At 41.0% G+C, this 24,831-nt stretch overlaps 1 long non-coding RNA gene across 1 annotated transcript in view; it reads left to right on the top strand.

Annotated features, from left to right (window-relative positions):
- The window catches only part of LOC117872790, a 94,120-nt gene that overhangs the window by 37,492 nt on the left and 31,797 nt on the right, over positions 1-24,831 (top strand). The gene's annotated exons all lie outside the window — the stretch shown is intronic.

Genomic DNA, 24,831 nt, shown 5'->3' on the forward strand with positions numbered 1-24,831 from the left:
GAAGAAGAAAGCTAATATTGAGCCAACATTTTAAAAGGGTAAATGGGATGACCCAGATAATTATAGGCCTGTTGGCCTGAAGTCAATCTCAGGAAAAAGTAATGGAGCAGCTGATACTGGACTTGATTGCTAAAAGAGGGTAATGTAACTAATACCAATCGGCATGGGTTTATGGAAAACAGATTTTTGTCAAACTAACATGCTATTTTTTGCTGAGGTTACAAGTTTGGTTGATAAAGGTAATTGTGTTGATCTAATAGACTACTGTAAGACATTTGACTTGGTATTGCATGACAGTTTGATTAGGACATGAGACTGATTCAAATTCAATATGGCATACATGAAATGGATTATAAACTGGCTAGCTAATAGGTCTCATTGTGTAATTGTACATTTTTATCAAGTGGGTATATTTTTAGTGGGGTCCTGCAAGGATCAATTTTTGGCCCTACCCTAATTAACATTGTTATCAGTGACCTGATAAAGTGTGCAGATGACATAAAGATAAGAGGAATGGTAAATAAGGAAGAAGACAGGTCAGTGATACAGAGCAATGTGGATTGATTGGTAAACTGGGTACAAGCAAACAATATGCATTTCAATATGGTCAAATGGTGGATAGAAAGCTGGCTAGATCGTTGGACTCAATGGGTAGTGATCAATGGCTCCATGTCTAGTTGGCAGCCGGTATCAAGCGGAGTGACCCAAGGGTCGGTCCTGAGGCTGGTTTTGTTCAATATCTTCATTAATGATCTAGAGGATGGTGTGGACTGCACCCTCAGTAAGTTTGCAGATGACACTAAACTGGGAGGAGTGGTAGATACGCTGGAGGGTAGGGATAGGATACAGAGGGACCTAGACAAATTAGAGGATTGGACCAAAAGAAATCTGATGAGGTTCAACAAGGACAGGTGCAGAGTCCTGCACTTAGGACAGAAGAATCCCATGCACTGCTACAGACTAGGGACCGAATGTCTAGGCAGCAGTTCTGCAGAAAAGGACCTAGGGATTACAGTGGAAGAGAAGCTGGATATGAGTCAACAGTGTGCCTTTGTTGCCAAGAAGGCTAACGGCATTTTGGGTTGTGTAAGTAGGGGCATTGCCAGCAGATCGAGGGACTTGATCATTCCCCTCTATTCAACATTAGTGAGGCCTCATCTGGAGTACTGTGTCCAGTTTTGGGCCCCACACTACAAGAGGGATGTGGAAAGGTTGGAGGGAGTCCAGAGGAGGGCAACAAAAATGATTAGGGGGCTGTGGCACATGACTTATGAGGAGAGGCTGAGGGAACTGGGATTGTTTAGTCTGCAGAAGAGAAGAATGAGGGAGGACTTGATAGCTGCTTTCAACTACCTGAAAGGGGGTTCCAAAGAGGATGGATCTAGACTGTTCTCAGTGGTACCAGATGACAGAACAAGGAGTAATGATCTCAAGTTGCAGTGGGGGACGTTTAGGTTGGATATTAGGAAAAACTTTTTCACTAGGAGGGTGGTGAAGCACTGGAATGGGTTACCTAGGGAGATGGTGGAATCTCGTTCTTTAGAAGTTTTTAAGGTCAGGCTTGACAAAGCCCTGACTTGGGTGATTTAGTTGGGGATTGGTTCTGCTTTGAGCACGGGGTTGGACTAGATGACCTCCTGAGGTCCCTTCGGACCCTGATATTCTATGATTCTATGAAATGTAAAGTTCTATGTCTAGGAACAAAACACACAGCTCATACTTACGGATGGGGAATTCAATCTTGGGAAGCAGTGATTTTTAAAAGGATCATGGTGGATAATCAATTAAACATGAGCTCCCAATGCAAGGTTGTGACCAGGGGAAGTATAAGCAGCAAGTAGAGGGGTTATATTACTTTGGTATTTGGCGCTGGTTTGAGTCCTAGTGGAATACTGTGTCCAGTTCTGGTGACTGCAGTTGAAAAAAGATATTGAAAATCTGGAAAAGGGTTCAGAAAAGTGCCATGCAAATGATAAAGGAATTGGAAAATATGCTGTCTAGATTGTGATTGTCACCCATTAAATTTCAATTTGATCAGCCAAAAGTATAACAAGACCCAATGTTTGGAAGTTGAAGCCAGACAAATTCAGACTTAATATAAGGTGCAAATTTTTAATGGTGAGCGTAATTAACAATTAAACAACTTACTAAGGGTTGTGGTGAATTCTCCATCACTGGAATTTCTTATATCAATATTGGATGTTTTTCTAAAAGATTGAACTAAAGCACACCAGGAATTAATTCTGGTAAGTCCTAAGGCCTGTGTTAAGCAGGAGGTCAGACAAAATGATCAGAACAAATCCTTCTGGCCTTGTATCTTGACTTTAGTAAGGCTTTTGATATTGTTTTGTATGACCTTCTCATAAACAAACTAGGGAAATACAACCTAGAAAGAGCTACTATAAGGTGGGTGCAAAACTGGTTGGAAAACCATTCGCAGAGAGTACTTATCTGTGGTTTACAGTCAAGCTGCAAGGGCATAATGAGTGGGGTCCCCCGGGGATCAGCTCTGGGTCCGGTTCTGTTCAATATCTTCATCAATGATTTAGATAATGGCATAGAGAGAGTACACTTATAAAGTTTGCGGACGATACCAAGCTGGCAGGGGTTGCAAGTGCTTTGGAGAATAGGATTAAAATTCAAAATGATCTGGACAAACTGGAGAAATGATCTAAAGTAAATAAGATGAAATTCAATATGGACAAATGCAAAGTACTCCACTCAGGAAGGAACTATCAGTTGCACACATACAAAATGGGAAATGACTGCGTAGGAAGGAGTACTGCAGAAAGGGATCTGTGGGTCATAGTGAACTACAAGTTAAATATGAGTCAACAGTGTAATGCTGTTGCAAAAAATGCAAACATCATTCTGGGATGTATTAGCAGGGGTGTTGTAAGCAAGACATGAGAAGTAATTCTTCCGTTCTACTCCACTCTGATTAGGCCTCAGCATGGGTGGCGGATATAATTGTACTAGGGAAGGCAGACCTCCCGTAGCCTGCCACTGCTGCAGGACCCTGGTTGTGGGTTTGGCGGGGGAAATTTTTGCTTTTTATTATGCCCCATGCAGGTTCCGGGACAGCTGAGGAGGTGATATGTGCTATTCAGTTTCCTGGGTTCATTAGTAATCTCCAAGGACTCCAGGGAGATTATGGTTGAACCCGGGATGCTGAGTAACACATACTGTTTCCTCAGCTGCCCCGAAACCTGCATGGGGCATAGCAAAAGCTCATGTTCTTCTTCCAGAAGAGAGAAGACGAGAAGAGCTTTTGAATTTTCGCGTTCTTGGGGATCGTGCCGCGGAGGGAGGTTGGGGGGCTTGGGCCGTGGGGAGGGATGGGAGCTTAGGGTGTGGGGGGGCTCAGGGCTGTGGGGGGGCAGTGTGGAGGTCTTGGTTGTGAGGGGGTGGAAGGGGCAGAGCCGGGGCATAACCTCCCGGAAGTGGGGCTCCACCCACCACCCATGGGCCTCAACTGGAGTATTGTGTCCAGCTCTGGGCACCACATTTCAGGAAAGATGTGGACGAATTCGAGAAAGTCCATAGAAGAACAACAAAAATGATTAAAGGTCTAGAAAACATGACCTATGAGGGAAGATTGAAAATATTGGGTTTGTTTAAAAAAAAAAACATAACAGTTTTCAAGCCCATAAAAGGTTATTTACAAGGAGGGAGGAGATATTTTTTTTCTCCTTAACCTCTGAGGATAGGACAAGAAGCAATGGGCTTAAATTGCAGCAAGGGCAGTTTAGGTTGGACATTAGTAAAAACTTCCTAACTGTCAGGTGATTAAGCACTGGAATAAATTGCTTAGAGGAGCGGAATCCCCATCATTGGAGGTTTTTAAGAGCAGGTTAGACAAACACATGTCAGGGATGGTCTAGGTAATCCTTAGTCCTGCCATGAGTACAGGAGACTAGACTAGATGACCTTTCAAGGTCCCTTCCAGTCCTTCACTTCTTGAGGTCCCTTCCAGCCCTACATTTCTAAGATTATAGAATCATAGAATTGAAGTCAAGTCCAGTCCACGTTCTGAGCAGGACCAAGTAAATCTAGACCATCCCTGATAAGTGTTTGTCCAATGTCTTCTTAAAAGCCTCCAGTGATGAAGATTCTTCCTTTGGAAGTGTATTCCAGAATTTAAGTACCCTTATAGTTAAAATCTTTTCTCTAATATCTAACGTAAATCTCCCTTGCAGCAGATTAAGCCCGCTACTTTTTATCCTACCTTCAGTAGACATGGAGAACAATTGATCGCCATCCTGTTTATAACAGCTCTTAACATATTTGAAGACTGTTACCAGGTTCCCCCTCAGTCTTCTTTTTTCAAGACTAAACATGCCTAGTATGTTCGGTTTGTTTGTTTGCTTGTTTGTTTTAAACCCGGTCAGATAATGCTAACTTAGCATTTTTGTTGCTCTTCTCTGGACTCTCGCCAATTTGTCTCTATCTTTCCTAAAATGTAGCATCCAGAAATGGACACAGTCCTCTGGCTGAGCTCTCACTAGTGCTGAGTAAAATAGGACAATTACCTCTTGTGTTTTATATAAAACACTCCTGTTAATACACCCCAGAATATTAGCCTTTTTTGCAAATGCATCACATTGTTGCGTCTCATTCAATTTGTGAGCAACTATAACCCCAGATTCTTTACAGCAGTACTATCACCTAGCCAGTTATTCCCCATTTTGTAGTTGTGCATTTGATTTCTCCTTCCTAAGTGAAGTACTTTGCTCTTGTCTGTATTGAATTTCATCTTGTTGAATTCAGACCAATTCTCCAATTTATCAATCCAGACAATTTTGAATTCTAACCCTGTCCTCCAAAGTGCTAACAACCCCTCCCAGCTTGATGTAATTTGCAAATTTTATAAGCATACTCTTCATTCCATTTTCCACGTCATTAATTAAAATATTGAATAATACTGGACCCAGAACTTCCCCCCACCCACTAATAGGCCCTCCCAGTTTAACAATGAGCCATTGATGACTATGAGTATGGTCTTTCAACAAGTTCTGCATCCACTTTACAGTAATTTCATCTAGACTGCATTTACCTAGTTAGCTTATGAACCTGTCATGGGACTATGTCAAAAGCCTTACTGTTACCAGATTTGCCCGTTACTTTGGGGTATGCTCATTTATTAGGGTTACTCTTCTGGGGGAAAGGGGGTGTTGTGTAATTCTATCAATGTACTGCTTGTGTCACTTGTGTTTTCATATGGAGCTCTACTTCTCCCTTCTGGAAGTCCCCTCCTAATGGAGCTATCCTGCAGGACCTAGGTTCCCTAGGGCTGGGTTCCTCCTAGCTATGGGTGATGTTTTCTGCAGGGATCTCTAAATGCAATTAGGCTGCTTCGGTATTTTGGATATCAATCAAGGATTCATTATTAGAATTGGTCTGATAACTGCTGAGCTGGGTGTGGGCAGGCGTAGGTTCATTAAAATCTGGAGCAGAGATCCCCATGATGCAGTGCTTCCCTGCTTTTTCTGGTCCCAGAGTTCAGTGCAGTTCTATATTCTCCATTCTGTATGCTAATGGAGATGCCTCCCTGTCCCATCTTTGATGCAGAGGAGGCTAGGGGAGTTGCCTTTGTTCTTGTCACCCTTGTCAGGAGGGTCTAGGTGTGTCTCCAATTGTCCTTCATTGCTCTCGCAAGTCTTTTCTCTGATCGGTTTTGGTTCAAGCAGAGACTGGGGGCGGGGTGTCTTTTATGAGTCAGACAGGCTGGATACTGCGCCCTGGTTCCCCAAGAACACAGGGCTGACAGGTATCATTACTAAAGTAAAGATATATTACTTCTACTACTTCCCCCTATCCATTAGGCCAGTATCCTTTTCAAAGAAGGAAATTAGGTTGGTTTGGCATGACTTGTTCTTGACTATTCCTTATAATGCTATTTTCCTCTAGGTGCTTACAAACTGATTGTTTAATAATTTGTTCCATTATCTTTCCAGGTATCCAAGTTAGGTGACTGATCTAGAATGCACTAGATCCTCTTTGTTCCCCTTTTTAAAGATATATTCTGTGTTTTCCATTTTGTAGTTCTTTGGGACCTCACTGGTCCCTCCATGAGTTCTTGAAGATAATTGCTACCAGTTTAAGGTTACTTTAGCTAGTACCTAATGCCTAATCTATGAATATGAAAAGTTTCTAAAGAAAACAAATAAAAAAAAATCCATTTGATAAGTTTTCAAAAAGGTGTATTCATATTGATTCTATTCTTAATATTGCATATAGACCCTCAACACAGTGATGATGGAGAGAGCTGGTTTAAAAAAATTTAAATTTGCAACCTCAGCAAAACTCTAAAATTCAAAATTTTGATTTAAAAGTCAGGAATATTTTTGCAAAAATTGATGCCATATTTTCTGCTAGCTATATTGCTGATGAAGAAATATTACAAAAGTTAAAATTTTGACAATTAGTCAGGAAAAAGGACAAAATCTTAATAATGTCATTTTTTAAACAAGCTTTAATGATGGCCAAGATTAAGAAATTGCCTAAAAAGGTAAATGTGGGAGAAAAAAGAGAGAGAAGCAAAAACTATGCTATATAAAACAAAATTGTTTCGTGAGATGGTAGCAGAGGGCTATTAGGGTGGTTGTTAATATGGTTTTTTTTGTTCCTATGGTGTTTCTTTTTACTTCTTAAAACACTCAACTAATGAAAATCCCCTTTTTCTTCCTCCTTGTGGTGATTTCACATAGATCCAGCAGCCCATTTTTCACAGTAGTACATGTCCACTTGTAGAAGAAGACAACTTCAGATTGTGACAATGCAGGACAGAGAATTGCATTATTTCTCTCTCTCGTAACTTGATGGGGATAGTTCATTAACGTAGGAGGTTTGATCCATTAGAGAAAATATTTAGGATATGCACTGTATGCAGATGGCAGCTATTGCTTTCTGAAAAAAAATTATTTCTTGGGAGAAGGGTATGCAGTCTGAGGGAGTTGAAGTGGAGAGTTTGGTGCTCATATGCTTGATAACTTTTTTTCCCTAAAATTTAGAAGTGATTTAACCTTACAATGAACTATAACATGAAAGGAGAACTGATTTAAACCAATATTAACCTTTCTGCTTAGGTTCTTTTAGGCATAGATAGACTAACACTGTAGAACTAGTTCATTTTTTCAAATGAGCAATCTTCTCCTGAAATTAATCATGCTCACATCATCGAAGATGAAGGGGTTTTTCTTTTTCTTCCGAAGCACAATTTTAGACTCCGCTGAATTGAAGTTGGCTTCATTCCTCACAGTCCCCCTAATATCAAAGCGCACCGTATATTTTTACTTTTAGTAACTTCCTCCAATAAAAACAAAAGTTATAATTAATAGTCTCAGCAGTTTTGCTGCCAAGGATTTCTGGCCACAATTCCTAGTTTCTTATGTTTTATAATGTAGATGCATACCTCCAAATCTTGTTAACAAAACGTGGTCTGGTTTTTTTTTTCCTGGGGCAACCAATTCAAGACTACTGCTGCTATGCAAAGGATAAGTTTTATATTTAAAGACTGCACAGGAAGGCAGCATATTGAAGAGTTATCTTGCTTTTAAATAAATACTTTTGAGAGGCTGACATTTCTCAAAGGAACACGTCAGGATTTTAGACAGCATGGCCAGATTGTACTTTTCAGTGTGCGCTTGTGTCTCGTTCACCTTGGTTTTTCGATAGTGATTTTGGGTTACATTTGTGAAAGGCAGAACAGGGAGCCGGGAGATCTCCCTACTTAGTACACCTATAGAGCGGGAGCCAGCATCCTGCTGTTGGCACTCTGAGCATGTGGGGACCTAGTTATTTATATAGTACACAATTGTCAGACGTGGAGTTGTGAAGTTGGGAATCCAAATCCATATTTAGTTACTTAAGTACCTTACCTTTTCAAGGTTCTGCCTATAGCATTTCTTACACATTCTTTCTTTGAGAGAGTGCAGTGGGGATCTTGTAGAAGAACCCCCTACCCAACAAGTGGACTCTCCAAGGACTATGCAGAGGCTTCTCTGACCTGCTGGACACCAGAAGGTAGAAAAGTTGGTGCTGATTGAGGCAGCATTCACTTATCCATTAAAGAATCACCAGGTTAGAAGAGACTATACTGAGTTATATGTGAACTGTGCCACCCCTTTCCAAGCAAGTACCGTAGATACTCGTTCATAAGCCAAATTTTTTTGGTAAAAGAGTGAAGCATCAAAGAGCGGGGGTCAGTTATCAACAGGTCTACACCAAAATTTGATAATTTTAAGCTCTATTGAATTGACTATCTAATACAGGAGTCGGCAACCTTTCAGAAGTGGTATGCCGAGTCTTTGTTTATTCACTCTAATTTAAGGTTTCGCATGCCAGTAATACATCTTAACGTTTTTAGGTCTTTTTCTATAAGTCTATAATATATAACTAAACTGTTGTTGTATGTAAAGTAAATAAGGTTTTTAAAATGTTTAAGAAGCTTCATTTAAAATTAAACTAAAATGCTGAGCCCCCAGACCGGTGGCCAGGACCTGGGCAGTGTGAGTGCCCCTGAAAAATCAGCTCACGTGCCGCCTTCGGCACGTGTGCCATAGGTTGCCTACCCCTGATCTAATATATTTTCATTGTAGATCAGGGATTGGTAAACTTTGGCTCCTGGCCCATCAGGGTAAGCTGCTGGTGGGCTGGGACATTTTGTTTACTGGGAAGTGGTGGCCAGCACATCCCTTGGCCTGTGCTGCTTCCTGCAGCTCCCATTGGCTGGGAACGGCAAACCGTGGACACTGGGAGCTGAGGGGCTCTGTGCCTGCAGACGCTCCAGGTAAACAAAACGTAGCGGCCTACCAGTGGCTTACACTGGGAGCCAAAGTTTGCTGACCCCTCTTGTAGATCGTTGATAATGGAATGTCAATTCTGGAGTTGCTCCTTCAAAAATTTGCTAAAATTTTATTTTTACTTACATTGTATATTTGTTATGTTATAATTGAGATAAAAGTAGTATTAATATAAATAAAACATATGGATATCGATTATATAATTTTTCTCAGTTCGTGTCTGTATAAACAAAGCACTTAAATATGTGCTTCCCTAAAGTTCAATTTTCCTAGTACTAGCTGTTTGCTTTTCCTAGTATTGTTCTACTAGAGGACTATATTACAATTATTTTTATAGTGCATACTTATATTGAGTGTAAAATAATGTATTTATGTCAATACTGCAGCCATTTAAAGTTGCAAAGGCTTTGTTTAGTGGACTAGATTGGCTTGAAATGAACGCTAAAAGCAGTGCTGCAGAACTGCATGACATTTGACCCATGCATTTCACAAAATACTACCCCTTACAAGCCAATCAGAAAAATACAATGAACAATAGTACTACGGCACTGGTGTCAGCCTGCTACTGTGTAATTTGATCTCTTCATGCATTTCTACCAATGGACCTCATAAGTCTCGAGCCAATCTGAAAATATAACACGCAGAATCGATGAAATAAAATTTAAGTAGCCGGTTAGCACTACAGAAATGCCAATCTACAAGGCTGCTTTGAAATAAACAAAGAATAATAATAATTTGACAGTGATAAAGCAGGCAACATTCCTATATAAAGTCTTACAAAATCTGTAATTAAATTATTATTTTCTAAGATTTTCATACTAGTATTTAAAATGAACAACGGTGAAATCAAAAGAAAACAGTCTGCTTATCATGCAGCTTCAAACTTAAAGTTGTTGAATAATCAGAAGCAAACAATTGCACTGCTGCTCGTGAATTCTGTATCAATGAGAAGTAAGTAAGAGAATGGCAAAAAAATAAAACACTTAAAGACATGCCAAGAAGCAAGAAAAAAAAATGTCCAATGAGATGCATTTAATTTCCTGAGCTGGAGAAAGATCTCAATGATTGGATTGTTGAATGTTGACAAAATGGGTACGTCGTCACTAGACCTGGAATTAGTCTGCGGGCTCTGCGAAGGTCGAAAGACAACAAATACAAGTCGGTAAAGTTATCAGTGTTTGTTGCATCAGTGGGTTGGTGTACTCGCTTCATGAACCATCATGATCTCTGTCTTCGTCAGCGAACAAAGATCTGGAAGAAAAAAAAAATCAAATCTTTCCAAATGTTTATTACAAAACATCGAAAGGACTATGCATTTGAGCTGTCACAAATAGGAAATATGGACGAAACACCGATGACATTCAATCTCCCAAACAGAACGATAACTGGTGTTGGTGAAAAAAGAGTTTTAATGAAAACCACTGGCCATAAAAAAAAAAAATCCATTTTACGGTGGTTTTACCATGTTTGGCCAATTGATCAAAGCTCCCTCTTGTTATTTTTAAAAGAAAAACCTTGCCTGAAAACATGAAATTTCCTGCTGGTGTCATCGTACATGCACACGATAAAGGATGGAAGGATGAAAGTGGAAGAGGGGAGGGATCAGTAAGGAAACTTACCTTATTGAGGTCAGAGCATGTAGAGATGGAGTGAGAAAGGCTAAAAAGCCAAAAGCCGTGTAGAGTTGGACCTTGCAAGGGGAATTAAAACAAATAGTAAGAGGTTTTATAGCCATATAAATAGGAAGAAAACAAAGAAAGAAGAAGTGGGACCGCTGAAAAGGAGATCAAGGATAATCTAGGCATGGCACAATATCTAAACGAATATTTTGCATCGGTCTTCAATGAGGCCAATGAAGGGCTTAGGAATATTGGTAGCATGACAGAGGGGAGTACAGGAGGGGGGATTACCGTATCCGAGGTAGAAACCAAACTTGAACACCTTAACTGGACTAAGTCGGGCAGACCGGATGATCTTCATCCAAGAATATTGAAGGAACTGGCGTGAGAAATTGCAGGCCCCTTAGCGATAATTTTTAATGAATCTTTAAACTCAGGGGTGGTACCGTTGGACTGGAGAATAGCTAATGTGGTTCCTATTTTCAAGAAAGAGAAAAAAAGTGACCCGGGTAACTACAGGCCTGTCAGTTTAACATCTGTAGTGTGCAAGGTCCTGGAGAAAGTAGTTAAGGACCTTGAGGTCAATGGCAATTGCGACAAATTACAACATGGTTTTACCAAAGGCAGATTGTGCCAAACCAATCTGATCTCCTTCTTTCAGAAAGGAACAGACTTATTAGATAAGGGAAATGCAGTGGACCTAATATACCTCAATTTCAGTAAAGCGTTTGATACGGTACAGCACGAGGAATTATTGGTTAAATTGGAAAAGATGGGGATCGATATGAAAATCCAGAGGTGGATAAGGAACTGGTTAATGGGGAGACTGCAGCGGGTCATACTGAAAGGTGAACTGTCAAGTTGGAGGGAGATCACCAGTGGAGTTCCTCAAGATTCGGTTTGGGGTCCGATTTTATTTAATCTATTTATTACTGACCTCGGAACCAATTGTAGGAGTGGGCTGATAAAGTTTGCGGATGACAAAGTTGGGAGGTATTGCCAATTTGGAGGAGGATCGGGATATTCTGCAGGGAGACTTGAATGACCTTGTAAATTGGAGTAACAGAAATAGGATGAAATTTAATAGTGAAAAGTGTAAGTGATGCATTTAGGGATGACTAACAAGAATTTTAGTTACAAGCTGGGAACGCATTGGTTGGAAGTAACAGAGGAGGAGAAAGACCTCGGAGTCCTGGTAGACCGCAGGATGACTATGAGTTGACAATGTGACGTGGCAGTAAAAAAAGCCAATGCGGTCCTGGGATGCATTAGGTGAGGTATATCTAGTAGGGATAAGGAGGTGCTGCTTCCGTTGTACAAGGCACTGGTGAGACCTCATTTGGAGTATTGTGTGCAGTTCTGGTCTCCCATGTTTAAAAAGGATGAACTCAAATTGGAACGGGTACAGAGAAGGGCCACTAGGATGATCAGAGGAATGGAAAACCTGTCGTATGAAAAGAGACTCGAGGAGCTAGGTTTGTTTAGCCTAACCAAAAGAAGGCTGAGGGGGGGATATGACTGCTCTCTTTAAATATATCAGAGGGATAAATACCAGGGAGGGAGAGGAATTATTCCAGCTCAGTACTAATGTGGACACGAGAACGAATGAATATAAACTGGCCATGGGGAAGTTTAGGCTTGAAATTAGACGAAGGTTTCTAACCGTCAGAGGGGTGAAATATTGGAACAGCCTTCCAAGGGAAGCAGTGGGGGCGAAGGACCTGTCTGGTTTTAAGATTAAGCTAGATAAGTTTATGGAGGGAATGGTTTAATGGGATAACGTGATTTTAGTCAAATAAACAGCATGCCATCGCTGGTAGATAGTATCAATGGCCAATGAGGGTCTGTGGCTGGAGAATCTTGCCTACATGCTCGGGGTTCTACTGATCGCCATATTTGGGGTCGGGAAGGAATTTTCCTCCAGAGTAGATTGGCAGAGGCCCTGGAGGTTTTTCACCTTTCTCTGCAGCATGGGGCAGGGGTCACTAGTTGGAGGATTCTCTGCTACTTGAAGTCTTTAAACCACAGGATTTGGGGACTTCAACAGCAGAGTCAAGGGAAAGGGGTTGGGACAGCTTTTGTGGCCTGCATCATGCGGGAGGTCAGACTAGATGATCATAATGGTCCCTTCTGACCTTAAAGTCTATGAGTCTATTGAATGGCTAGAAAAAGTGTGGAATAAGAGACCAGGAGCACTTTTCAAGAAACCTGGTATGCTCATTTGGGATATGTTCAGAGCATACAAGACAGATGAGGTGAAAAATGTGGCCTAAAAAATGAAAACTACTTTGGCTGTAATACCTGGAGGCTTAACTTCTGTTCTACAACTGCTTGATGTCTGCCTGAACAAACCCTTTAAAGATAGCATAGGCAAACTGTGGTCTGAATGGATGTGCTCAAGCATGGTGAAGTTGACAAAAGGCAGGAATCTTATGAAGCCTGAAATCAGTCTGGTCACCAAGTGTTTCAAAGATGCATGGGAGTACATTCCCTAGGAAATGCTGTATCAGCAATGCACTCGACGGGTCAGAAGATGCCATATTTGATGACACAGAGGCCGATGATGAGAAGGAATCTGAGAATGAAGACGACACTGCCAACATCTGCGATCACAATGCAGGTGCAGCTTTGACTGATGCAGAGTTTAATGAATTGTTTGGTGATTTGGACTTTCAAGGATTTTAAGACTTTTTAAGTAAATACCTTAGAACAATATGGGACTTTAAAACATTGACTAATTTTGAAGGTGAATACATATTTGTTCAGTTATTATAGCAACAAGTTTTTGTTAGATTACATTAAAATAATTCTAGCAAAACTTTTGAGTGTTTCTTGTGACGCCAACTTTTCAAATATAGCAGGGGTTGGCAAACTTTGGCTCCCGGCCTGTCAGGGTAAGCCACTGGTGGGTGAGGATGTTTTGTTTACCTGGAGCATCTGAAGGCACAAAGCCCCTCAGCTCCCAGTGGCTGCGGTTTGCTATTCCCAGCCAATGGGAACTGTGGGAAGTGTCACAGGCAGAGGGACATGCTGGCCGCCACTTCCTGCAGCTCCCATTGGCTGGGCAAGGCAAAACACAGCTACTGGGAGCTGAGGGGCTCCATGCCTGCGAATGCTCCAGATAAACAAAACGTCCCAGCCTACTAGCAGCTTACCCTGATGGGCTGGGAGCCAAAGTTTGCCAATCCCTGAAATATAGGGTCAGCTTATGAAAGAGTCATGCAGTTTTTGCCATTTTAACGTAAACATCTTGGGGGGTTGGCTTCTAAATGAACGGGCTAATGAACAAGTATATACGGTAGATACTACGCTCTGAAGAGTCTCCATGGAGGAGATTTCATGGGAGACATGCTACATACCTCAGCCAGCTCTACTTTCTGTACTCCTGGTGCCAGGATGTACTGGATTCCCACCCTCTGCTCATGCAAGAGGAGGGCACAATCTGGTCTTATGTTATTTGTTGCTATTAAATAAAATTAGTTTATAAATTTGCAGTGGGAATCTCTAATTTGTTTTTAGTTTCTACAGAACTTTAATTTACTATTTTTGTTAAAAGCTGCTGAGATTTTTCTTCAGTCTTTCCCCTTCATGCTTTACAACCTACATCTAAAACTTCAGACCTCTATGGTGACAAGATAATATAACAACTTGTTTGAAGGTTTTAGGTTGACGCCCTAGCAAGAGCTTTCATTTCTGTCATAATGTCTTTTGTAGAGTATTAGTAACTTATGATATTGCCCTGTGGAAGGTTCTGAAAGTAATTCAGATGCTATTCTCATAAATTCCCTGCCAATAAGAGTACTAAAATTGCTCTACAGCCAAAATGCTTCTGAAATAAATGTAGTCAAACTTTACTAGTTGTGGGTCACTGAGAACAAAAATGATGCTTAAAATTGTTGATTGGCTCTAGTTTTCAAGATATGCTATTGGGTCAGTATATACGACCCTTGACTTGGGAATGGCGGAGGATAAGTGAGTTATAAAGGGAAGGGATCTCAATTTCAACCAGAAATGACTAAAATACATCTTTGACTGGATCTATGAATAAATCTATGACTGGGTTTGGACAGTACTTGCTTTTTAGTCAAAACAGTGAATGATGCAATCTGAAGCTGGTATTGCATCATACATGATATGAATTGCATCATGTTATTCCTAGAAGTCATGGATGATGCAATCATAACGAAGCTTACATCACTCTGCTGAACAAATTGCCCTCTATCAGCTCTAGAAATCATACAATGTCATGCTCTCTTATTTGTCAGTGTTTGATTTTGCAAAGGGACACATTTCTGTTTAGCCAAAGTGAGCAGAGATGCCTCATACTTGTGTGAACAGTGCAGATAACTTCTGCTATGTTTGTGGTGAAGTGACTTTTGCATCACAAAAGCACAGTATAACCACAATGATTAAGAAAGCCTATCATCTTTCTTTTGGCTGCAAAATTGGAGATCAGGACAAGAGGTGGGCCCCACACATACGCTGCAACACTTGTGCAACAAATCTTCGCCAGTAGTTGAACAGGAAAAGGAAATCTATGCCTTTTGCAGTGCCAATGATTTGGAGAGAGCCAACAGCTCATACCAGCAATTGTTACTTCTGCATGGTACCTCCAGTTGGGAAAGGTGTGTCAAAGAAGAAAAAGTGGACTGTGCATTATCCAAACATTCCATCAGCTATACGCCCAGTACCCCATGGAGAAGGACTGCCGGTTCCTGATGCACCAGAATCATTCTCACTGAGTCAGACGAGGAAGATGATGAAACTTCTGGTCCTGAACCATTGATGTCACAGGACCCACATTTTCTCCCATCCTCCTCCTCTGAACCACACTTCATAACACAAGGTGAACTGAATGACCTTGTCAGGGATTTGGAACTACCCAAGAGTAAGGCAGAGCTGTTAGGCTCCAGACTACAGCAGTGGAATCTCCTGGCAGGTGATGTTAGGGTTTCCATGTTCCGTGACTGTCAAAAGGATCTTGTCCCATTCTTCTTCATGGAAGGGGATCTTGTAGCCTGCAACAACATCGATGGTGTGATGGCAGCCTTCAATATCGTTCACGATCCAGATGAGTGGAGACTGTTCATTGATTCATCGAAGACGAGTCTTAAAGCTGTTTTACTGCATAATGGCAATGTTTTGCCATCAATTCCAGTTGGTCATGCAGTCCATATGAAGGAAACCCATGACAACATGAAACAACTTTTGAGGTGCATAAACTATGACCAACATCAGTGTCAGCTTTGTGGCTATTTGAAGGTTGTTGCTCTCTTGCTTGGTCTGCAGACTGGATACACGAAGTACTGCTGTTTTCTCTGCGAATGGGATAGTCTTGCAAGAGATTCCCACTACATCAAGAAAGATTGGCCACTCCGACAGTCATTGGAGCCTGGGAGGAAAAGTGTTCAGCATCCACCACTTGTTGAATCAAGGAAGATTTTGTTACCACCCTTACACATCAAGCTGGGTCTGATGAAGAACTTTGTCAAGGCCATTGACAAAACAAGCAGTTTTCAAATTTCCAAGGTTAAGTGAAGCTAAGATAAAGGAAGGTGTCTTTGTTGGTCCTCAGATTCGTGAACTTAGAGATGATGCATTTGACCATGCGCTGCGTGGCAAGGAAAAGACGGCATGGAAAGCCTTCCAGTTAGTGGCAATAAATTTTCTCTGAAACAACAAGGCAGACAACTACAGGTTGTTGGTGGAAAACCTCCTCAAGGCATACAAAAGCCTTGGTTGCAACATGTCACTAAAGATACATTTTTTGCACTCTCGTCTAGATTTTTTTCCACCGAACTGCGGAGCAGTGAGCGACGAGCACGGCGAGCGATTTCACCAGGACATTGCAACAATGGAGAAACGCTATCAGGGCAAATGGAGCCCATCAATGCTTGCAGACTATTGCTGGACAGTGACAAGAGATGCTCCATTTAATGAATACAAGAGACAAGCCAAGAAGTGCCGAGTAGACACTGAATAGGACTAAACTATGTACATAATAGTTTTTTGCCTTGTTTCATAATAAATTTTATTTATATAACCCTTTTGCTGATTTTTAAAGTATTACATAAACAGGACAGGTGAAATATTATGTAAAGCAACCATAAACACATGAAAAGACCTAGGTTTACAATTTATGATTAAAACTCTACTATCTACACAATATACATAGACATAAAATGTAAAAACTTAAATATCTTAGAAACAGTAGCCAATCAGTTGTTTTAATTGTCATATTTGAATTCAGCACATCAAAATACATAATAAATAGCACATTTTATTTCTGAAGCAGACACCTTCTCAAAAATTGTAGACCAGTGTAATTAATGCCACTTGTGTCTGTACCACAAAACCTCCACTTGTCTTCTAAGTAGTGGACTGAGGTAATTAATTCGTAATATCCCATCTTGGAGACCCGAAGGTAATGACCTGTAGTCACTAGTGACCTGGCTAAGATTTGAAATAGGAACATAGAAATGAAAGGATCCATGATGCATTACTAGTCTCGTGTAGCTGTTACTAGAACTTTTCCAGGAACAGGTTTCATAGAGGTACAGTTTTTAGTCAGCCATTAAGGTGTCTTTTTTTAAGTTTTATCTAGTCTGTGTATTGTTCATGGTGTATTTTCTCAGCACTAGAGGTTAGCCAATAGGTAGTGTATAAAATGGTCAATGGAGTAACAAACACTGGTTTTATACTGTATGGACTTGGGGGGGGAACCTTATTCACTTATGTGTATTCAATTTCTTCTTCAGAAGCATGTTGCTTTCCCCATCTTTTCTTAATGCTCTTCATATGACTTTTATTTGTTTTTTTTTCTTCTGTGAGATTTGTCAGCACTTCTAGTTCTCAATTTGTTTGGTTCATATGATTCAGAGATTTGATTTGGATTTCCCATAAATTTTTCCATATTTCCAGCTATTAGTGAGTATTTTTTTCCATTTATTAAAAAAATGTTGTATTAAGTCTGAGCTGTTAGTTATTGCCATAAAAGGGTGGGGGTGTGCATGCGCATGTGTTTAAATAACAATTGGAGGAGAAAAATACTCCTACAAATACACTCTCCAAATTAGAATCTGTTAGATGGGACTAAATCAAACCATGCATTTCTTTTCTCTCAGAAAGCCAACTTGCGCATCACTTACATACATTAATAACAAACAGATATTATGACTCTTACTGTCTTTGTTCATTGTTTGGCAGGACAATTTAAATAGCCATCAACTTATACTCTCATAATCATTGCCATGCAGTTCACAAATTCAAAAAAAATTATAGCATCTGTCTGCACTTGGCAATCAAATGCTACATGAGTTATTTAGAATTTGCTGTACTAGAACAGTTTAAGATCTACCCTGTCCAATGTAATGTCTCAAGCAATGGACAATAGCTGATGCTTTAAAAGAAAGTGGAAATGAACCATAATACACCTGGCTAGCTGCAATACCTAAACACAGAGGAGATTCTTGACCCCAGCAGGTGATTAGCTCTACAGCCTGAGGATTGAGAGCATTTGTAACTTTTTCCTATCCACTATTTTTGCAGAATTTGTTTTTATATATATTATGAATCATAGTGAATTCCAGAGCAAGTTCGCATAGGTGGAGACTATGTGGTGAATGGAGCCTTGTATGGGCCCTTTCGCTAGTGGGGAGTTCATCTTTATAGGGTGGCTGCTTTTTAAATATGATGTGTTAGCATCAGTATTGTTACTGCTGCAGCTGGTTGCTTGGCATCATAATCAATGAGTTTTAACGGGGTTTGTAGGAAGAGTGCAGGCAAAAATCTAAAAATGTAGGAGAATTACACTAATTCCTGGAAAATCTGACTGAAAATGTATCATATGACTTCGTTAAATCATGGCAAAAAATGGAATTTTAATTTATGTGTATTCCCAGAACTTTGTGGAAAAACTATTTTTCATTCTTTTCAGTTTTGCAACCATGTGCAGTGGTTTCACCCACAAATTATGCATATGCACATGTTGCAGCTGTAAGCAAATTGAAGAATTGTGCATGCAAGTTAGACTCAAATTACCCAATTTGTGTAAACAAGTCTCCTTGTGCATGTGCAAATGGAGGCTTTTTAAAGTACATAAGAATGTGCATATTACTTAAATCAGTTAAAAATGTGCAAACAAGCCATGCAACACTTAAAACACTGATAAAATTTTAACTGCAAACCTAATTTATTAGGAGGCTTCCATTAACAGTCTATTTGGACCACATTTTGCTCCCAGCAGAGTCACTACAGCTGATTGAATGTGGGCTAATTGTTCTATTCAAAGCAATGACATTTTTCTTGTTTTATCAGTGTTATATGGAATGGAATTTGATCAAGCAATGAACTACTGGGAATAAATGAATGACTCACTGTACAGTCACTCAGACTGTATAATGGATTTCCTAGGCAACATGCTGAATTGTTGTTGATTTTTATGATTAATTTAGTGTGCGCACTTCCAATATTCTGAAGGGGAAATTCACCTAGCCCTAACTATTAGAGAAAATAGAAAGCTGGGCTATAGCTCCTAAGCAATTATATATATCATCATTACAGAGAAATGTCAGGCATTTATTGGTGGGATCCTTTCTGGATAGTAATTTAATGTGTGGAATTCATTTGTTCAAAACATAATTGAGGCCAATAGCTTTATAGGATTTTTAAAGCATTAGAAACTTATATAATTAATGAGCGGGGATTAAAAAGTCCCCTTAATAGGGGTATAAACTGTCAGGCTTCAGGGCATAAGTGAACTATGAACTAGTGGAGATAGGAATTGCTGTACTGGCTTAAACCATGGTCCATCTAGTCCTGTATACTAATTCCTGTATTCCTAATACTAAATAGTGACTATGGATTATATAAGGATTATTGTAGCTGGCAAAAGGTAAAAAACTGATTTATTTAAATCCAAAACCCTCTTTATGGTATAGTTCTTTGCTAGTTAAGTCTTTGGCATCAGATGTAAAAATCAGGGTAGGAATCTTGACCTCAAAAATTTTTATGGAATGACTTGCAAGAGAAGTGGTGGTTGCTGTGTCTGGCATAGTACAGCATGGGTATCTGAATTCTGCCTGCCTACATTTTTCTGACCATTTAGATTTTAATAAGGTAGTCTTCATTTCTGTAATCAAGCGTGGACTCACCCCTGTGGCACCTCCTGCTGGTCATCTCAGGAATTAGCTCACCAGCCTCCAGAGCACCCTCTGCAGGCCAGATGTCCCTCCCGGACCCTGGTGCCCTTGGCTTAGGTGCTGCCCACCGTGGCAGTACCCCACTCTCTCTCTGGGTCTCCCCACCCAGGGGAATCCCCACCCCCTATCCCAATGTCACCTCAGTTGTGGCTACTGCCAGTCACCATCTAGCCCCCGCACCCTGGGGCAGACTGCAGTCTATCAGCCAATCATCACCGGCAACAAGGGGTTTGGACTGGCTGCCTTTACCCACCCTCTGGCTGACCCTGTGCAATCCCAATACCTATTTGGGCCTAGAACCAGGCCCTGCAGCCTGGTGAGTTGCTGGCCTAGGGCTTCCCAGCCCCCAAGGCCTTTCCCCAGCCCTGCCTTACTCTAGGTCCCCAGGTGAGCTCACTACAGTCAGGCCTGTCTCTCCCTCCTGTCAGAGGGAGACTCCTCTGCTCTGGCCTTCTTATAAGGCTGAGTGGCTCAGTTTGGGGCATGGCCCCAGCTGCAGCCACTTCCCCAATCAGCCGGGGTTTTGCTCCTTTTTACCCAGCCCCAGCCCTCTTCAGGGCTTTTCCAACCCCCCTCAGGGTTGGAGTGGGTGATCACCCCGCTACAATTTCCTTATGTAAATGTTGGTGCAAAGTAGTTTTCATATCCTAATCCAGAGGTGAAGATGGTGAAATCACTAAATACTGTAGAATCTTTAAAGTGCTTGGAAATGTTTTGGGATGAAATGACCTATATGTGTGTAAATTATTAACAGTCAAAACCAACTGTAAGATGTACTTGGAAATGCCTGTTTACCTTTATTTCAGTCTTTCCTCTCTCTTTTTCCCCTTTAATTGATTATTGATCCCTTTATGTTGTAAGTAGTCATAGGTGCTGGAACTAGGGGTGCAGGGGGTGCTGTAGCACCCCCTGGCTTGAAGTGGATTCCATCATATACAGGGTTTACAGTTTTGTTCAATGGTTCTCAGCCCCTGCACTGTATACATTGTTCCAGCACCCCTGTATATAGTGTAGTTGTAGCCGTGTCAGTTCCAGGATATTAGAGAGAAAAGGTGGGTAAGGTCATATATTTTTGGACCAACTTCTGTTGGTGAGAGAGACAAGCTTTGAGCCACTCAGAGCTCTTCTCCAGGTCTGGGAAAGGAATTCCCAGCATCACAGCAATAACTGACAACTGGCCACTCTACCTTGAATGGTCCCTTACAATATGTGCTAACTTCTTATGCTAAACCAGCTGTTCTACCTGGCATCTCTTGCTGCAAGAGAGTCAAGACCCAGTTCATTCGTATAATGATGTCACTGGCTGGTTCATCTGTGGGGACTGACTGCAGGACCTCTAGGCCTAAACATATTAGATTCTGCTGTTTGAGAGCTGGGTGTGTACACTGTTCCCTTTGGTACAGCAAATCTGATATTACTGTGAGTGTTCAGTGGAGAAGGGGCTGGATCCTACTGGGAAAAACTTTAAAAATAGGTTTGCGACTGGGGTGCACCTATTGTTAACCTGCAAGGCAAAACAAGGGCTGGTGTAGCCCAGAGGAGATTGTTTGGGTGGCCAATAGTCTGGTGAAATCAAGGAACTGACACCCAGTTAAGCACAAGCAAGTCTCTCTCACTGGAGGTAGGGGGTTAACAAGGTGACTCTCAATCCTGGGTTCTCTGAGATCAATCAGACACATATTATAACAAGAGTATAATTGTTGGGGTTACTAGGCCTGCCTGAGCCAGAGTTCTTCCATGTTTAACTCTAATCGACCTCAACAGCCAAGGACAGGAATTGGAATGTGTAAACAGACAGCTAGCAATTACGACCTTGCTCAAAGCAGGTACCAAACGATAATGATGAGGTTTGCATGTTTCTAGTTGGGGAAGGGGTAATAAACTAAGGGTAAACAGGACCAAATAACTGTTTAGAGGAGTGTTACTAACAAGCTAGATTTATAGCCCTAGAATGATTTAGTTGCTTAAATGTATAAACATGCCTTCAGTAGAGAGGGGAGGGAGAGTAGAGGGGGGGTGGTAGAGAGGGGGAGGGAGGGGGGCTTAGTTGTAAAATGTATAAAGAAGAGAAACTGTTTTTGCTGGTGTGCTTGATTTGAGACTTGCCTGTCTCCTTGCACCACTTTGAGATCTCAAATAAACTTTGATTGTTTCTCCACCCCGGTATGTTTATTGGCGCGAAGCACACCGGGCAACGAACCCCACTGTTGCTGTCCTCGGGCTCCTGTGCCGGCAACATAATGGAGCACAAAACTTATACCATTTAACAGCATGTCAAACACCCAGACAAATCATATCCAGTGCCTGGGAAAGCACTGCTAACTTCAAAATAGCACAGCAAACTGTAGGCCATGCAACAAAGCCCACAGCCAGTGGGAAAGAGAGCACCCCAACACTCTGCAAACAGAGTCAAACCCTGCCATCCTTTCTGGGTGTTTATCCATCCTCACACCTCCCTAAAAGAGAGATTCCAGTACAGTGAAAAATTTGATTTCAAATCTGACTGCAGTGGGAGTTTGACTGGGTAAGGAGGAGCGAAAATTCAGTAAGGACCTCAGGCTTTGGTCTATAGTACTAAAGAACGAAAATATAATCATCTCTAGGTGGGAAGGTTTTCCTCATATTTACAGTCTAGGGTTAATAATTCAATATTCTCTAATAGTCATCTCATTGAGCTAAACTCCGTTCAGTGTGCTATTGTCGAGGACATCAATAGAGAGGTCAGACCACCTACTTTGGTCACTTTGGGGAGATCAGCTTACTGTACCTTGCAAGAAAGATGTGGTGGGGAGCTTCCACTAGCGTCTTGACCAGATAGTTACCAGAGATCAGCTGTATAAAGGTAACACTTTCATGCTTGAAATACATGGGTCAAGCATACACCCTATTACAACATGATTTTAACTTTCACCTTGTTTTTAGGCAGTAGAGTTATTGTTCTTTAATACAGGAGAGTTCTTACATGGCTCTACTTGAAAACCATATCATCTCACACATGTGAACAAAGCTGTATAACTTTCAAAGAACCACAGCATTAAATGTTTCACTTTAAACAAATGATCTCATCTTATGGCTGGGAGTGTAATTAACATTTTCTCTTCTAACAGTTTGAAAAACTTCCCCAGTGCCGGTCCCCTGTCTGTGCTGGCTCAAATTTAATTAGTGGGATTTTTATCAGTCCAGCTAAAATCCTTCCTAGGTCCACCTTTGTTTAAAGATTTCAACCACCTCCTTTTAGCCACATGACTAACTGTGGAGACCAGCTTTACACAACTTAAGAGGGACCCTTCTCTTTTGGAATAAAGGCATAGGTTGTAAATGTATGTATTTCAGAACTCACAAGATGATCTTACAACCACGAGGGAAAAAATTGATCTATCTTTCCAGCAAAAGATTTACAACTTTTTCCATGCATTTACTTTAGAAGAGATTGTGTATACTTTGTATCACAAACTTGGTAAGCAACTCTTTGAATATTATGCACACAAAACAATTTGAGTGTAAGCTCTGCAAGTATATTGCAGGCATAGAACTCTGTTGATGCAGTACTTTCTGCACTCTCTATGCTGTACGAACTGACCAGAAAGCTCTACTTGTACTAGGGCATCCAACCAATGCATGAATATGAAGCAGGTACATAATTTTCCTCTTCATAACCCTGACATGGCAACTGTTATTGTCAAGAAATATGTAGTTATTTGTGCCACTGGTCATCAGTACAACTCAAACCTAAGCACGAAACATCCGTTTTTCAAATTCCTTACCTGCATAATCAGTTGTATCCTTGTTTTGTGTTTCTTCATAGACTATGCCATTTACTGCTGTCTAATGTGCATGAAAGTACTACACCAAATCTTTAGTATTAATAATTACCCCTTTACTTTTATTAAATAGTAAAGATACCTGGCTCTTCTAGGGCTTTTCATTCATAGACATGAAACTGCTTTATAAAGAAGTATCATTAACACCACTTTACAGATGGGAAAACTGGGGTACAGATGTGAAATGACTTGCTGGAGGTCACCCAGCAGACCAGTGGCAGAGCCAGTAATAGACATAAGGTCTCATAACTCCCAATCCAGTGCTCGATCACATAGGCCACTTTGAGTAGTGACAGTTTCTCAAGCCAGAGGGGTCAAAACAGAAGCTCTACACTTTCACTGAGTGAGGTCAGTTTTCAAGTAGGAATGAATGAATGTTGGGACCAGAAGGTGGAGGGAAGATTGGAGCACAGCTGGTTAAAGAGAAGGAAAGAAAAGTGAGATAGGTGGCCAGGGCCGACATGAGGAGTATTAGGGTTTACACCCTAATCCCATCTCCCTGATGCTAGTTGGAAAAATAATAAACGGAGGAACTACTGGAGCATGCCTTGCCATCTACTTTTGACTAAACAAAGAAATTCATTTGGCTTAGGTACCTGTGCTTTGGACCTGATCTTGACCAGCAACAGAGGAGGGTGAACATTCTGCCCCAGATTGTCTTTAAACTGTAAACTAGTGACAGAGAAAAGAGATCTGAGGAAACCAAGAGAAACCAGCAGCCTGTGATCATGAAACAGAGTGCTTGTTCTCACCATAAAGTTAACTAGAGTCATACCTCCAGTGTAGCCCCTAACTCAAGTCCCATCCACAAACAGAAGCCCTTAACTTGAGTGAGGTAATGGTGGTGTTTTTTTTGTTAAGAGTTTTTATTAATTTTTACTTCTCAATACAAAACATTACAATACAAAAAGAAAAGAAAACCCCCAAAGTTATACACTTAAAATCATCGTCTGTAACACCCAGCACAGAGGTAACATGCATGTGCAGAAACCATTGTTGACATCCTTAACATTAAGCTCTTTATCCCAGTTTTAATAATATCTTCAATACTCCAAGTGTGCTTTTTCATCAACAAGGCATCTATGGATGACAGGAGTGTGGGGAACATCTCTGCTACACCCGGTATTTCAGGGGTGCCAGGAAGTGCCAAAGTGCCTGGGTCAAGGGGATGGGTCAATAAATGATTCAGAGGTATATGTTGGCATAGTGCTATGGCCCGAGGGTTAAGTTGACATAGGACCTGGAATGGAATGATCCCCCCTTCCCTCTCATTTTCAGTCAGTTGAGAGAGGCATTATATGCCTATATATAGGTAATATATATCCATTCTCTCCATATGACTGATGGGTTGCCAATCTGCAGTCAAAATTACGCTAGATAGTGATGT

The sequence above is a fragment of the Trachemys scripta genome, chromosome 2 (genome assembly GCF_013100865.1).
Source record: "Trachemys scripta elegans isolate TJP31775 chromosome 2, CAS_Tse_1.0, whole genome shotgun sequence".
Lineage (NCBI taxonomy): Eukaryota > Metazoa > Chordata > Testudines > Emydidae > Trachemys > Trachemys scripta.